The sequence below is a fragment of the Fukomys damarensis genome, unplaced genomic scaffold (assembly GCF_012274545.1).
Source record: "Fukomys damarensis isolate Sample0158 unplaced genomic scaffold, DMR_v1.0_HiC HiC_scaffold_5, whole genome shotgun sequence".
Classification (NCBI taxonomy): Eukaryota; Metazoa; Chordata; class Mammalia; order Rodentia; family Bathyergidae; genus Fukomys; species Fukomys damarensis.
Window position 1 is genome coordinate 46,683,174 of NW_022900917.1, and position 14,330 is coordinate 46,697,503.

Consider the following 14,330-nt stretch of genomic DNA (forward strand, 5'->3'; position numbering starts at 1 on the left):
AATGGTACCATGTTTGGCCATATACGAAAAATTTCAAACTTTCAGAAAAATAAAAGATAGGGTGATGTTTCTGACCCAATCATCAAAGAAAGAGAAGGTGAAGCATAAGTGGCATAGAAAATGAAAGAAAAGAAGAAAGAGTAAAATAACATATATTAACTTCGAAATACTATAACGGTGGAGCAAGTTGGCTAGAACATTGTGGTGAATGTGAGAAAAGGAAATTCCATGGGTACTGAGAGTCCACAGAATATCTATTTCTGTAAGAGATCTTTGTGAAAATAGATCGGAAGATGAAAAATAACATCATTAATGAGCTATTTATTTGATATTAATTTAACATACTACCTTTAGCAATAAGGGAGGTTGAAGAGTCAGGAAAAAGACATAGCAAGTTGACTGTGGATACAAACTGCTAGAACCACCACAGCAAGCACAGAGATGGAAACAATGAATCAAGATGTCCCTAAAGACGATAGTGGTGAGGTAAAAGGAACAAGGACAAATGTGGGCATCCAGAAAGAATTCTGAAAAGGAAATGAAGGTGAATACAGAGGAAATAGCATATCTCACAAAAGTTAAAAGATAAAAATAGAGAGGAGTAAGCAGATAAATTGAGAAGAAATTTAAAGGGAAAAAAAGCAATTAAAGAATTAAATTTGGACTTCAAAAATAAAATATATATTGTAATGTTTGTAAAATTATACTTAAAGTTGTAAGAAAATTAATGAAAAAGAATAACCAAAAAAGAAAAATGCATCTATTTCACTAAATGTTTATATTTTGATATATTTCCTTCTAATCATTTTTCTCTATACATTTTTACACAATTGCAATCATAATATGTGGAATTCTAGACATTTTTTGAATATTTTCAATGATATATAATCACCATTTACAAATATTTCCTTTCAAGCATAACTTACCAGTATTGAAAAATAGCTGTTATTTATCTTTGAAAATAAACATGTAATTAATGGATAATTTCTAAATGTAATTATATTTGCCTAAATTATATTTTAATGTCAGGTTTTTATGGCTGCAGAGAAACAAAGTTAACCCTCAAAATTAAAAAAAATCAAAAATTTAAACAAATGATGATTGAATTATGAACTGTGTATATAAATGTTTTCTATTTTGTCCAGTAATTCAAAGAAGGAAGGAAATCTGTTTTTGCTGCTCTCCTTTAATTTTCTGAAAACAACATAGAACCATTCTGGAACCCATGGTCACGTCATTCACAGAAATGAGTTATATTTGTCATCAAGCCATATAGCAGAAGAAAACAACGTTCTAGGGAGAATGCATGGACTTCACTTTGTTAATATAGAAACACACAAGTCAGACAGTGCTGCTTTGCATCTGAGATCACGAAAGCTCTCTGGCATATCTCAGTAACTATCAGAGTCTGATACAGGGACACCATAGTTGAACAGGAATTTGTAACTCTATTGTTTATGCACTCAAGTCAGTTTTGTCAATTTCTGATTTATTTATTAATTTATTTTTGGTTTTTTGAGACACAGTCTGAAAAAATGTAGTTGAGACTGACCTGGAATTCATGATGTAGCCCAGGCTGGTCTCGAACTCACAGCGATCCTCCTGCCTCAGTCTCCTGAGTGCTGGGATTATAGGCATGCACCATGAAGCCTGACTTAATTTATGTTTATCACAATTAAAATAAAACATTGTTAAATCTAACTAAATATTATCTTTCACTCTCTATATCACTTAAATCATTATTTCAAATAAAATTTTAATGCAAAATGTCACATATTTCTTAATGCAGCATAAATAAAGTAATTTATCAAAGGAGAGAATTGACAACACCGGCACTTTTTACAAGTGAAGTAGAAATTATTTCCTGAAATTTCCAAGGGTCACAACTTGGTGAAATAATAATCCTTTCAGTTTCTGTTTGAAACACACCATGAAGAATAGAGTTAAATTATGACAGTAATATATTTGGGGAAATAATTAGTAGAAAAGAAATATGAAATTACTTGCCTATTTGAATTATTAGATTCTAGGTTTCAGATCAAGAGATTCATTTTTCTAAATTTATCTGGTTCTCAGTAGAATTTCATTGACAAGTGACTCATGATGATCATTATACACACGTGTAAATACTGAATAGTCTCTCTGGTGTGAAAAACTGAAAATTTAAACAAGGATCAAAATGTATAATGGATAATTTGAAATAGGAAGAAAAGGCCCAAAGGGGAAGCAGAATTAGGAGAAGGGAAAGGGAAGAAGGAATAAATATGAGAAGAGGAATAAATGGAAACAAAGTCTTTGTAAATAGGGAAAGGTGGAGGGATTGAAGGGAGGGCAGGGGAATGGGGAAAAAATAAGAACCAAAATATATAATGTAAAGGTACAAATTTCCAATGATGAATGTCATCATATTGTATACCTAAAATGTACTAATAAACTTAATGAATAAAAATAAATTAAATAAATAAATAAAACAAAATTGTTCCTGTTTTTTACCAGCCTTTAAAAGAAGTGAACAAAATAAACAGGCCTCTTCCTTATGGGGGCTTTTATACAAGTACACACATATATATATACACATACATATAATATATGTACACACATGCATATAAATATATGAATACATATATATGCATATATATTTGTCATATATATATAATATGTCAAAAAACACCCCAAATAATAAAATTTGTCTCATGTCCTAAGAAAATATGTGAGTCACTGAATACTTAAAAAGTACCATTAAATTCAATGAGGAAAAAAAGGAAGCATATGAGTGACAAAGTATACAAACACATACACACATACATTTATAATAATTTGGCTGGGTTGCTTATAAAAGTGTGAGGACTGCTGATATTCAAAATTTTATGTGAGAAAAAATGCATAATAGATAAAATCCTTACACCTAATAATAGTCTGACCCTTGAAATTACACATGTAATTGTCCTAATTGTATTTTTGATATTTTAAAACACTGGCATATCTTTGAAGACGGGGTTTCTTTTTGACTTACAATGTTCTCTACAATATTTTGTAATTTTCCTTTGCTCTCTTTCTCAATTTCAATATAATTATTCAACCAAAGAGCACACTTTGAAAATAATACATTACCATAAAAAGATGTTTAAAATATCATGGTGTTAATTTTGATTCATATTGCTTATTTCACTCAAGTGAATTACTTAAATTCTAAAGTCATTAGAGTAATGTAACATCTTTAATGTAAATAAGTAAAACTTAATAATTAACCTCAGAATTTTTCAGCACTGATATGTAACCAAAATGAATAGGTGTTAATGATAAAAATATTCTAATGGTCAAAATGCATGAAGGTTTTTCATTTCCTTAAATCAAGAAAGGTATCAATTATAGGTATTTTTAAAATTTTTCAAAAAGGGAAACTTCTAAATAACTTTTATGATTGATGGTCATGATAGTGCTTCTTTCAAAAGTCACACTGTGAATGTGACAGCACTCTAGAATGCATGAAAATGTCAAGCTAACTTCCTAGGTGTAGAGAGGATAAGATTTCCTATGATCTGGAAACTTCCATGCAGAATTTCTTGAGCAGGGAACTTATGTAAGTACAATTCTTCATTTTCTAAATTAAAGCAGTTTACTTGCGTGTTCCTAGTATTCTAAATTTGTTCCTCTTCCCCTTCACCTTTTTTCATTCCCATTCTCTTGTGTACTTCGCTGTTTTCACATTGTTTTGAGAGCATTTTCTGTGTCGTTTATTTGTTCCCTGTGGGTCTTTATCGACAGCATTTCCTAGACCCAAGTAGGCTTTTACAGGGTGTATTCTGCTGGGCCTCCAGCAACACCATTTGTAAAGAACTCAATTGGGTTATGATTGGTTCCTTCATGAGTAGATATAGAAGAGCTCCCTGAAGGTCTCCTATCAAGGACCCAGAGGGCTGGATAGGAAGAAAAATTTTGATTCTTAGATAGGATTTCAACAGCCCCAATAGGTAGCACATTATGACAAGATGGGCCATATGAATTACACATTCTTAAAAAAAAAGGTTTTCTCTTTTAATGTGATGGTCAGAAAAAAACAAATATTATGTAGAATGCAAATATGTGGGGCCAGAAAACTAAAATGAAATGAAAATCCCAGTCCAAAAAGAAAATCCCAGTGTCGTTTACGACTGACTGGAGGAGCCACATGTCAGGCTATACTTGAAGAACTTGTTTCTCTAAAGAACAATGTCAAATGTTATCTTGTGGTGAGTCTCATAAGAGGAAGCATATAAAAATGCAATTCTGAAATTCCTTAAAACTGACTGTAAAAGTGCAATTAAGTTTTAGCTCAAAAGACATGGATTGGATTTTAGTCCTCAGCACGGGCTTCATGGAGCTGTTTCAAGCATCGTGCCTCTCAGTGTGGCAGGATATTAAATTGAGTCAGTGTATGAAATCTCTCCAGAAAATAGCTGGGTGAAAGGATGCAATTTTGTTTTGCCAAATAATTACTTGGAGCCATGAAAATAAGCACTAGCCATGAGTCTGAATAAAACCAATGTGATACTAATCGGAACATTCCATGAGGTAATTTTATATGCTTAAGCAATTCTTTCAGTTTTTGCTGGCTTTATCTTCCAGAGACTCTGTTGGGTCTCCCACTGGCAGATACCGTGAACTATAAAAATTTTAGGGCCGATTGATTCAGGAAGACAATACAAGAAGATAAATACGATTATATGAAAATATAGAAACCCATAATGTTGCCCTGGGAGTGTAAGGTCCAAGAGTAGAGAGGTCTTAATATTTGTTGCAGTTATTTGACTAGTCCCCAAATTAATATCCAGTGGGTAAGTGTACATTTCTTTATGTTTCATTCTACTCTAAAGCCAAAAAAAAAAAAAAAATCACATTGATAAATTCCATGATGTTTTTAAATGTATATAGTTAATAAAAAGAAATCCAGGATAACTTTGATTGATTTAGTAATTTTCTTAGCTTTTCTTTAAGGTCAAATTAATTTAGATCCTTTGATGAACACATCTTTCTTTTATCCAATACTTGGAGCTTCCAGTATGCTCTTAGCACAGGATCAGAGTTTTGACCACAGAACACAGAATGGCTGAGAGTCCCTCTTACTTTAGGCTTGAGGACTACCGAACTAGCCCACAGAACAGAACACGCCCTTCTAAATTAGAGGTAATATGTGTTGCATCTGATCCTGATGAATTTCACATCTATAATTTCCCCTTCAAAGATGACAGTTATAATCAAGGTCATGACATTTCTTTCCAGCCACACAATTGATTCCTCCCTTTTGATTTGTTTTAAAAATGCAGAACAGGCATTCAGGGGCTAAATATCAATACCGTGAAAAATGGAAAGATGTCAGGAAGGACCATTTGCAGCCAACCATGTGTCTGGCCTAAGAGCTGGTTACACAGCTCAGCAAATACATGGCGTGCACTTGTCTAGAGGAAGATGGACTGCAAGTAAATTATTAAGCTTTTCCTACTGGCGGATGGGACATTTTCACATAGACTGCAATTCGTGTCATCACATACAGGAAAAGGATAAAAAGGCATACAACAGCTTGAAAAAAATGATAATGACTAGTATATCCTTATTATAACCACTTCTTTTCACATTAGGAAAATGTCAAACAGCAATTTCTACAATAATCCTATAGAAACCTTTACAGATCTCTACAGTCACAAAAGAATAAACAAAACAAAACCCAATACCCCCGTCATCACTACACAACAAAAACAAAATTCCCACTGCTTAGAAAATAAGAATTTTGGGCCAAGGATTTAGCTCAGTGATTCCACAGACTTCCTTGCAAGTGCAAGGACCCAAGTTCAATCCCCAGCACACAAAAAAAGAAGAATTTAATTTTAATTCACTGTATGGCTTAATCAGATCACATTTTAAGAGGCATGAGTAAGTTGGAACATATATTTGGCTAGAAGGTAAACCACGGAGACTTATTTTCTTACTATTCTATACTAAGAACACCTGAATGGCTCGTTACTCGCATGAACAAATCTATATTTCCTCAGACTCAGAAGTTTGTTTCCTGTGTCTATGTTACAAGAAAATATTATCTGAGGCAATCATTGATTAGCAAACAGAAAAAATGAGGATAGAAATGAGTCCGAAGCAAACAATTATTTTCTTATTAGGAATAATACAGTGGAAACTGTCAAGTGTGAAGAGATCGGCTCAAAGCCACCCCCCAAAAAAAAAGAAAAGAAAGAAAGAAAATAAAAAAGGAAGGAAAACCACTCAGTATACTTAATGAAAAAATAGTGCCAGGAATTGCAAATGGCAAATAATAAAGAAAATGTATTGGAGCCCATCCTTTTGATGAATAGCAGGGAAAGACCTTAGGGATTTGTGAGTCTAAGTTTCCACTCAAAGCAAGTCCACTGAGTAGGATTGATGTCCCACACCTACACTCACTTCTTTTGCAAGTGAATGTATGGTGAGAAAATGCCTTTATGGACTACCTGACCCACAATAGTTATCCAATAAATCTTACTTGACACTGCATATGCAAGAAGAATTCAGAAGGTTTTGTTTCATTTTCTAAAATTCTTGCTTATGGACAAAATCCTGCTTCTGATTTGAATAGTATAATTATACAAAATAATGTTTGGTGTTGAATTTAGCATTGCAAGGGATAAGAAGAGGTACTTTGTGTCCCTTGCCAGGTATGTCTAGAAATATCGAGATGAGGTCTACACTGACTAAATTTCTCATCCTGAATTCTCTGTAGCCACTCACTGGTTAGGCAAATGTATTAAAGCAAGTGACAAAAGATTATGGCTAGAGAACTGTCCGACCTCACTAACATCCACTTCTGCATTTATTTGGGGAATATGTAAAAAGGATATGACATCTTAGCACTGTATCACAGGCATATATCTTCATGGCCCTAGAGGAGAGGTCCATTTCATCCTTGCTCAGTAGCTCAACCAAAAGCTGGCTCAGTGTGACCTAGGCACGTGGAAGCACTGGTGAAATAGAGGCTGTGTGCTCTGAAAGCCTCGTGGGCCAGGGCTTCACACAGAGTCCTTGCCCCTTTGCTAGTCAAGTCTCTCTCCTGGAACCCTTGTGGGCATACAGTGGTCCAGATCCACCTATCTTAAACATGCTCTGTACATCAATCACACTAAGGCAACCTGACAAGGTTTGCTTCTCAGCTAATATTTTTGTACATGTGGTGTGTGTGTGTGTGTGTGTGTGTGTGTGTGTGTGTGTGTACATCTGTGCCTGTGTGTCTGTGTGTGTCTAATCCCCTTTGGAACAGAAATTGCATAACAATATTTGCAAAAACCTAGCTGACTGGGCTGGAGATTTAGCTTAGTGGCTCTGCTGCCTTCCTCGAAAGCTCAAGGTCTGGAGTTCAATCCCTGGTACAAAAAATCAAAACAAACAAAAAAAAAATTAGCTGACTACTGACATGTTTTCCTCAGAAGCTTCAGGATCACTATATATAGCCCAGATGCTCAGTCCCAGTCCTGCATCCAACTAATCCATGGGCTCTTTCACTACAGTTTCCCAAGATTTTGAATCTAGTGGTTTTACTCTATAACAAGCAATGATGTGTTTATGTGTTTATGTGTGTTTTACTCTATTATTTCAATGAAAAACTATGGATCACTTTTATATTCTTCTAATTGTCTTAAAGGTATTAATTCTCTTATTCTCTACATCAACATTATGGGGTACGAAGTGTTATTATTCCCATTTAAATATCAGGAAGTAACAGAGTCCAGACTGTACCAAGTGGGCTGTTCCTTTACTTCTAGTATAGGAAGTCTCTATATATACTACCCTGCTCTCTATGATACCTTCTTTTTAAAAAAAAGATGATAGATAAAAAATAGGTTCATAAATAGAACATTCTCATGGAATAATACGTAAAATGTACAAAATATTTTGTAAAAGTCATCTTTATATTTCCCTGTTTCCTAGCCTTCAAATGCTTTCTTTGGAAGGAATTTGTATACTTGAATATGTTTGTAGAATTATTTTATGCAAATATGAGTCAATATAGCATATATATATTTTTCTCTTTTTGAACATAAAGTTTGGCTAACTACATCATTTATCTTGGATCTTTTTCCAATTACATTTGTAGTTATTTTATGTCAGTTTATAAAAACACTGCTTCTTTTTAAATTGTTTGAATATTTTTCTCTTATATAAGTATAACAAATTTGTTTGACCAATCTTCAATTAAATTATGCAGTTAAATTGTTTCAAATCATTTACCATGCATAATGTCTTACATGGCAGGTTACACATCTGTGAATTTTCAGTTAAATATATTTCTATAAATAGAATTGTCTCTATTTTTAATTTTTAGACCAAATTGTCTTTCACAGGGGGTTGTACTAATTTACATTCCCAGAAGCAGTGTGTAAGTGGTTTTCCCATGCCCTTGCCAAAACTGTGCATCCTCAAACCCTGCTAATGGACATTTAGGCCTGTGCTAATTTAGTAGGTATCTTGAAGTTTTAATCAGTGGTCTCATTTAATTAGGATAAGTATTTTCTTCTTTCCTAAGAATTGTCTTATTCATATCTTTTTTCCTTTGTATAGTCAGGCTCTTATTTATGAATTTATAGAAATATTCTCCATGTTAAAGTGCTAGCTCTCCAATACAGTCTGAATTGCAATTATTCTTTCTCAGATTGACATGTATCTTTTGACTTTTGTTTAAATGATGAAGGGATTATTTGAATGTAGTTGATTGAGCCAGTCATGTGCTTTGGTGACTTCAAAGATTTATTCTAGACTTAGAAAAGCCTTAGCTTTCTTGAAATTAAAAAATAAAATTCTATTTTTTCCTAAGAATTTATGTCTGCATTTTTATTTTTACATTTATATCCTTAACCCATCTGGAATTTATTTCTAAATAAAAAGTAGAGTTAAGATCCATATTTTGCATGCAGTTCTTTCCCCAAACAGACATCCTGCTTGATTGCTATTCCACTATTAAGAAAATAATAATACTTCTCTATTTTGAAATATTAACTATATTGTAAAATTTTTATGTGTAGGTTCACTGCTGTATTTTCTATTCTTTTCCATTGGTTTGAACATTTATGTGCCAGTGCAAATCAATTTTAGTTGTTACTCCTTTATACTGATTTTGAATCTAATAAACCAATTCACATCTCACTAAACAATCTTTTAATTATTATTGCTAGTTCACTATTCTATAAGAATTTAACAATTAGATTGCTTAGCTGGGAATGGTGGTACATGCCTATAATCCCAGCACTTGACACAGGGCAGAAGGATGGCCATGAGTTCAAGGGCAGCCTGGGCTACACAGTGAATTCATGGCCAGCCTGAACTATGAGACCCTATCTTAAAACAAAGAAAGAACTAGATTTCCTAATTTAAAAATATACCATGATTTTAGTAGCCACATTAACTTTAAATATTAACTTATGCAAGATTGATATTTATATGTTCATGTAAGTATGATGTGCAATGGTGATTATTACAAAAATAATGTAATTTTCCATTTTAATCTCCTTTTAAGCCTGATGGTAATGTTTCACAGATTTGTTTCTTAAAAGACCTTTAGTATTTCTTTTTACATTCTGTCCAGTTTCACATATATAAATACCACTGAAATTATAGACTTTTCTTCAATCTTTGAAGTGGTTTTTTAATGTATGAATGTCGTTTTCTATATTAATTTATTTTAAACTCATTTCTTGGTGTCTAGTAATGAATAATTTATATTTTGCTTGTCATCATTTCCTCCTTGAGCATTTATATCTCTGCTTCAGTTATAAATATACTCTATTAAAATGTTTAATTTCTGAAAATGTATTTGATCACCATTTTCATATATTTTGTAGCAAGATTTTCTTTTAAAATATTCTGCATTTGTCATTTGTTTTTCTGTCCTTGCTTCTAGCTCTGTGTGTGTGTTTATTCTATTTACAAATTCTAAACTTTTTAAAGTACTCTTACTTGTTGAGGAATAGAATGTATTCCTTAACAAATATATTTAGAAGTTTGTGTCAGATAATAGTCAATGTCCTACAGCAGAGAATGACGGTACAATTTTTTTAACCCTCCAGTTTGATTTACCCTAACCCCAAGTTTGACCTGAGTAGGCTGTTAAGAGTGTGGAGATTCCTCTGTGTCTTATCTAGGTGACTGTTAATTTTTCATAAGACAAAACGAAGATTATATAGGTCATCTTTTCCTTTCAGAATGTTGTATCTGGTTTTACAGAGCACTCTAGGTAAATAAAACATCCAGCTTTTTTAATGACTGACTGTTATGATAATTTTCTCAATGTATGCTCTCAACACAGCGTTTAATTTTCACTATGTTTTGAGTTCTTATTCTGATTTTACATTTCATACTTTTGGCTGTCTCCTAGTTTGTGTGAAGATCAAAAGTGCATTTCTGTGTCACATTTTGTATGTTATTCTCTACTATTTCCTGTTAGAAGAGGATAACACTAAATTACTCCACCCTACATAAAATCTTCTTAAGAATTTAAAAGTTTAGGTAATTTTTTGAAGTGACATTAATAGCAAAACAATACCAGTATGGACTATTGATGGATTAATAGTGGTATTTTATATGAGAGACATTTAATTTATTGAATATATTATCAGATTGAAATATCTATTTATAAAATAAGATTTTATTTGATGATTTTTATTTGTGATTTTATTTGTGCATATAATTTTTACTCATTAAACAAATAGTAAAAACAAAGTTCCAAGTACTAACTGCTACACAAGAAAAACAGAAATTATTAGTGTATTACTACTCTTCATAAAGTACTTACAGCCTATTGGGAAGAGAGATAAAAACTTATGCAAAATTATAAAGAGGGTCATCAGACTCAATTTGTAGAAAAGCAAAACTTCCTAAAAGAAGGGAAAGTGGAATTGAGTCTTGAGTAATGAATAACAGATAAGCATACAAAGAATTAAGAGAAACGGTTTCTCTTTGAAAATCTTCTGTTTGCTTCATAATTCATATTTTATATTTTAAATAAATATCTCTGAAACATATTTTCTTTCTTCCTTTTTTTCTTTCCTTTCTGAAATACTAAGGATTAAACCCAAGGGATTTGCACTGAGCAAAGGCTCCTCAGCCTGTTTAAATATTTTTAAAATTTATTTTGAGACAAGTCTTGCTAAGTTGCTAAATTGTCCAGGCTGGGCTCAAAGTTGTAATCCTCCTGCCTCAGAATCCCAAAGTGACCAGATTGTGGCATATACCACCACAGCTGGGTATTTTATTTTGAATTTAGAAAATTCTCATTATAGAAATGTTTCCCTTTCTCTTTGGACCCAAATAAAATTTGTTATTATAATAATAGCAATTGTTAATTATTATTTACAATTTTATTATTATGAGTTTAGCTAATTTCTGTAGCCCTTTATTGAGAAGTCATTATGTGCTTGACAACATGCATGCTTTTGTGGAGAATACAAAGATGACAGGATAACAAGAGTTGGTACCAAAAGGTTACCTTTTTCATATATCGAATAAATAAAAGAAATTATTGTCTATTCCAGTCAATGATAAATTCTAATTCATCTGTTCCTGCTGCATATTTTATCATATTTATTGTTTGAATAATTTATGTAAATATTTCTTATATCACATAATTTATTTTGTATATGTAAAGGCATTTAATAAGAATATTAATGTGCATTTCTTTATGCTCTTTACCCATGACTTAATTTGGTTATGATACTTTATTTTCCAAACCTATGAAATACAGGGAAATACTTGATGTTCATTTTTATGTGTATATTCTTTTTTATCTATGGAAAACTAAGAAATTATTTAATCTGGTTAGATAATGATATTTTAAACCTCTCATTTATTCTTGACTTTTTGAATTTTTCAGGAAAATCCAGGCTAATTATGTCATCATGAGAAATTTCTGTTGTTGCTTATATTTAGAATATAAAATTATAGAGAATAATATTTTACTATTATTCTCCCCTTCTAATCAAAATGCATTATTTTTCATATATACTTTTGATATGTGCTAAAATTAAAATACAAAATAGACTAGAGAAAACACATTAGCATTGGAATCTGACTTTTTATTTTAAATTTAAATGGCTCTTTGGGAGACTAAAATTGATACCTCTCTGCCTGGTATGTGGATGTGAGCCAAGTTTTGTCTTTAAATGTTTGCCAGAGCAGAGTGTGGCTGTCACATGCATGTAATCTCAGCATTCAGGAGGCTGAAGTAAGAGGACTGCATTGAATTTGAAGCCAGCTTGGGATACATAAAAAGTTCAAGGACAGCCTGAAATGCATAGTGAGACTGTGTCTCACAAAACCAATAAATGAATAAATGTTTATTTACATATTGCAGTAGTTTGGAGAAAACAGCAATACAGTCCCCACTGAATGGAAGAGCTACCTTGGACCCACATTGATCTCAGGTCTCAAACATGAAATAGTCCACCCAAACTACTCTAATGAGTTAGGATGATGCAATGGAAGTCTGAAGAGAAAAAAAGGCACAGAATAGAAAAAAAATCATTTTGACCCAAATATATACTCTAGTTGTCTATAGACTATCTAAAAATGTCTAGTTTCTCAGGGAGTAGATAAGATAAAAATGGTTTATCTTAGTTGTAAAATTCTGAGGTTAAAACAGCTAATTGATATTGCAGCATTCTAGAATATGCCAGACAGTTATATGAACGTTTAGCAAATCAAATGTCATACTTTTGAGGAATTAACTAGCTATTCATTTAGTCTTCAAGCATAGCCGCAACAAGACTTACATTTGAATTTTTAAAGTGATTATGAACTGGCTGAAGGCTGAGAATAAACCTGCATTTCTCTACTATTGCCATGGGAAAAGAAAAACCTTAATTACAATGCTTGTCTTTGAATAATATTTCAGTTGTAACAGTACATTTTTTTTCCAATTTTGCATGATAAGTACATTAATATTTATTCACATTCTATGACCTTTACATAATTCTCCTGGGTGCTATTTTCCAAACTATAATGTTTGCTCTTTTAAAAAATTATTTAATATTTACCATTTATTCACTTTTAGCTACTCAATATTGCATGAGTGTTAGGATCATTTAAGAATGAACTACAATGAGTCTTCGACTGTTTTCCACCACTTTTAAAATTTCTGGAGCAAACTTATGCTGGTTATCAATTAAGTGAAAATCAGTATGAATAGTCACCTTTGGAATACTTGACTTTAAAACAATGTCTGCCCAAAAGACTGGATATTTTATCATTCCATCTATTTGAAAGAGTGTAAAAGGAGAAAAATGTAATGATAGAACTTAATGAACAGATCTCAGAGAATTGAAAGTGAAAAAAGAAATGTACTGCAAAGTACATTGATGTAAATGTCCTATATAATGATTATTGTGGTAGGTACACAATTTCATATAACTGTCAAAAATTATCGGATTCTGGGCTGGGGATTTAGCTCAGTGGTTCCAGCACCTGCCTCACGATCACAAGGACCCAAGTTCGGTCCCCGGTACAAAAAAAAAAAAAAAAAAAAAAAAAAAAAAATCAGTGAGGACAAAATGGTAACATGGGAAACTCAAAACCTCCATCTCACAGCAGAAGCGAAGAATACATACCAAAACCTATCACAAAGATGTTGGAAATCTGGAAATTAACCACTTATTCAAAGAAAAGCTGAATCCTGCAAAGGAAGCATGGTGGTATTGTAATTTTCTCGGGTTATATCTCTCATCCGACAGTTTAGTAGTACCCTTGAACAACAGCTCCTAATCAGTACAGATACCATTACCAGAAAGAACACTATTCACAAAGATTGTGTTGAGTTTTTTAATCTGTCTGGTGACTGCCTGAAGCAATAGTTCAATGAGTCTATTTTATCTCATCTAACCCTGAGGTTTCCCAGTAAACATGGTAAGGCACCTATAAAAAACATTTAAAAAATAAATGTTTTTAAAACATTTAAAAGTACATGCCTGCTGGCTGGGGCAATAGATAACAGCTGGAATAAACAATAGGCTAAATGTCTTGAAAAAAAAACTGACGAATGAGAAGCATGGGAGAAAAGAGATGTGAAAATTTCTGACACATTCGTGAGAATTTAAAGGGTCATAGGTACAACCTGGATTGGGTACATGCGCAGAAGAACCTGAGAAGGCTCAGGACTTTAAATCTATGAATACAGAGAAACGAAAGAGTTTATATAATATTGAAGGAAAATTGATGTTGGTCATAGCTAGTTCATTAAAATGTAAGATATTATAGGGGAGGGGAAGGGGTGAAGGGAGGGCAGGGGTTTGAGGAACAAAATGAGAACCAAGATCATCATGTAAAGG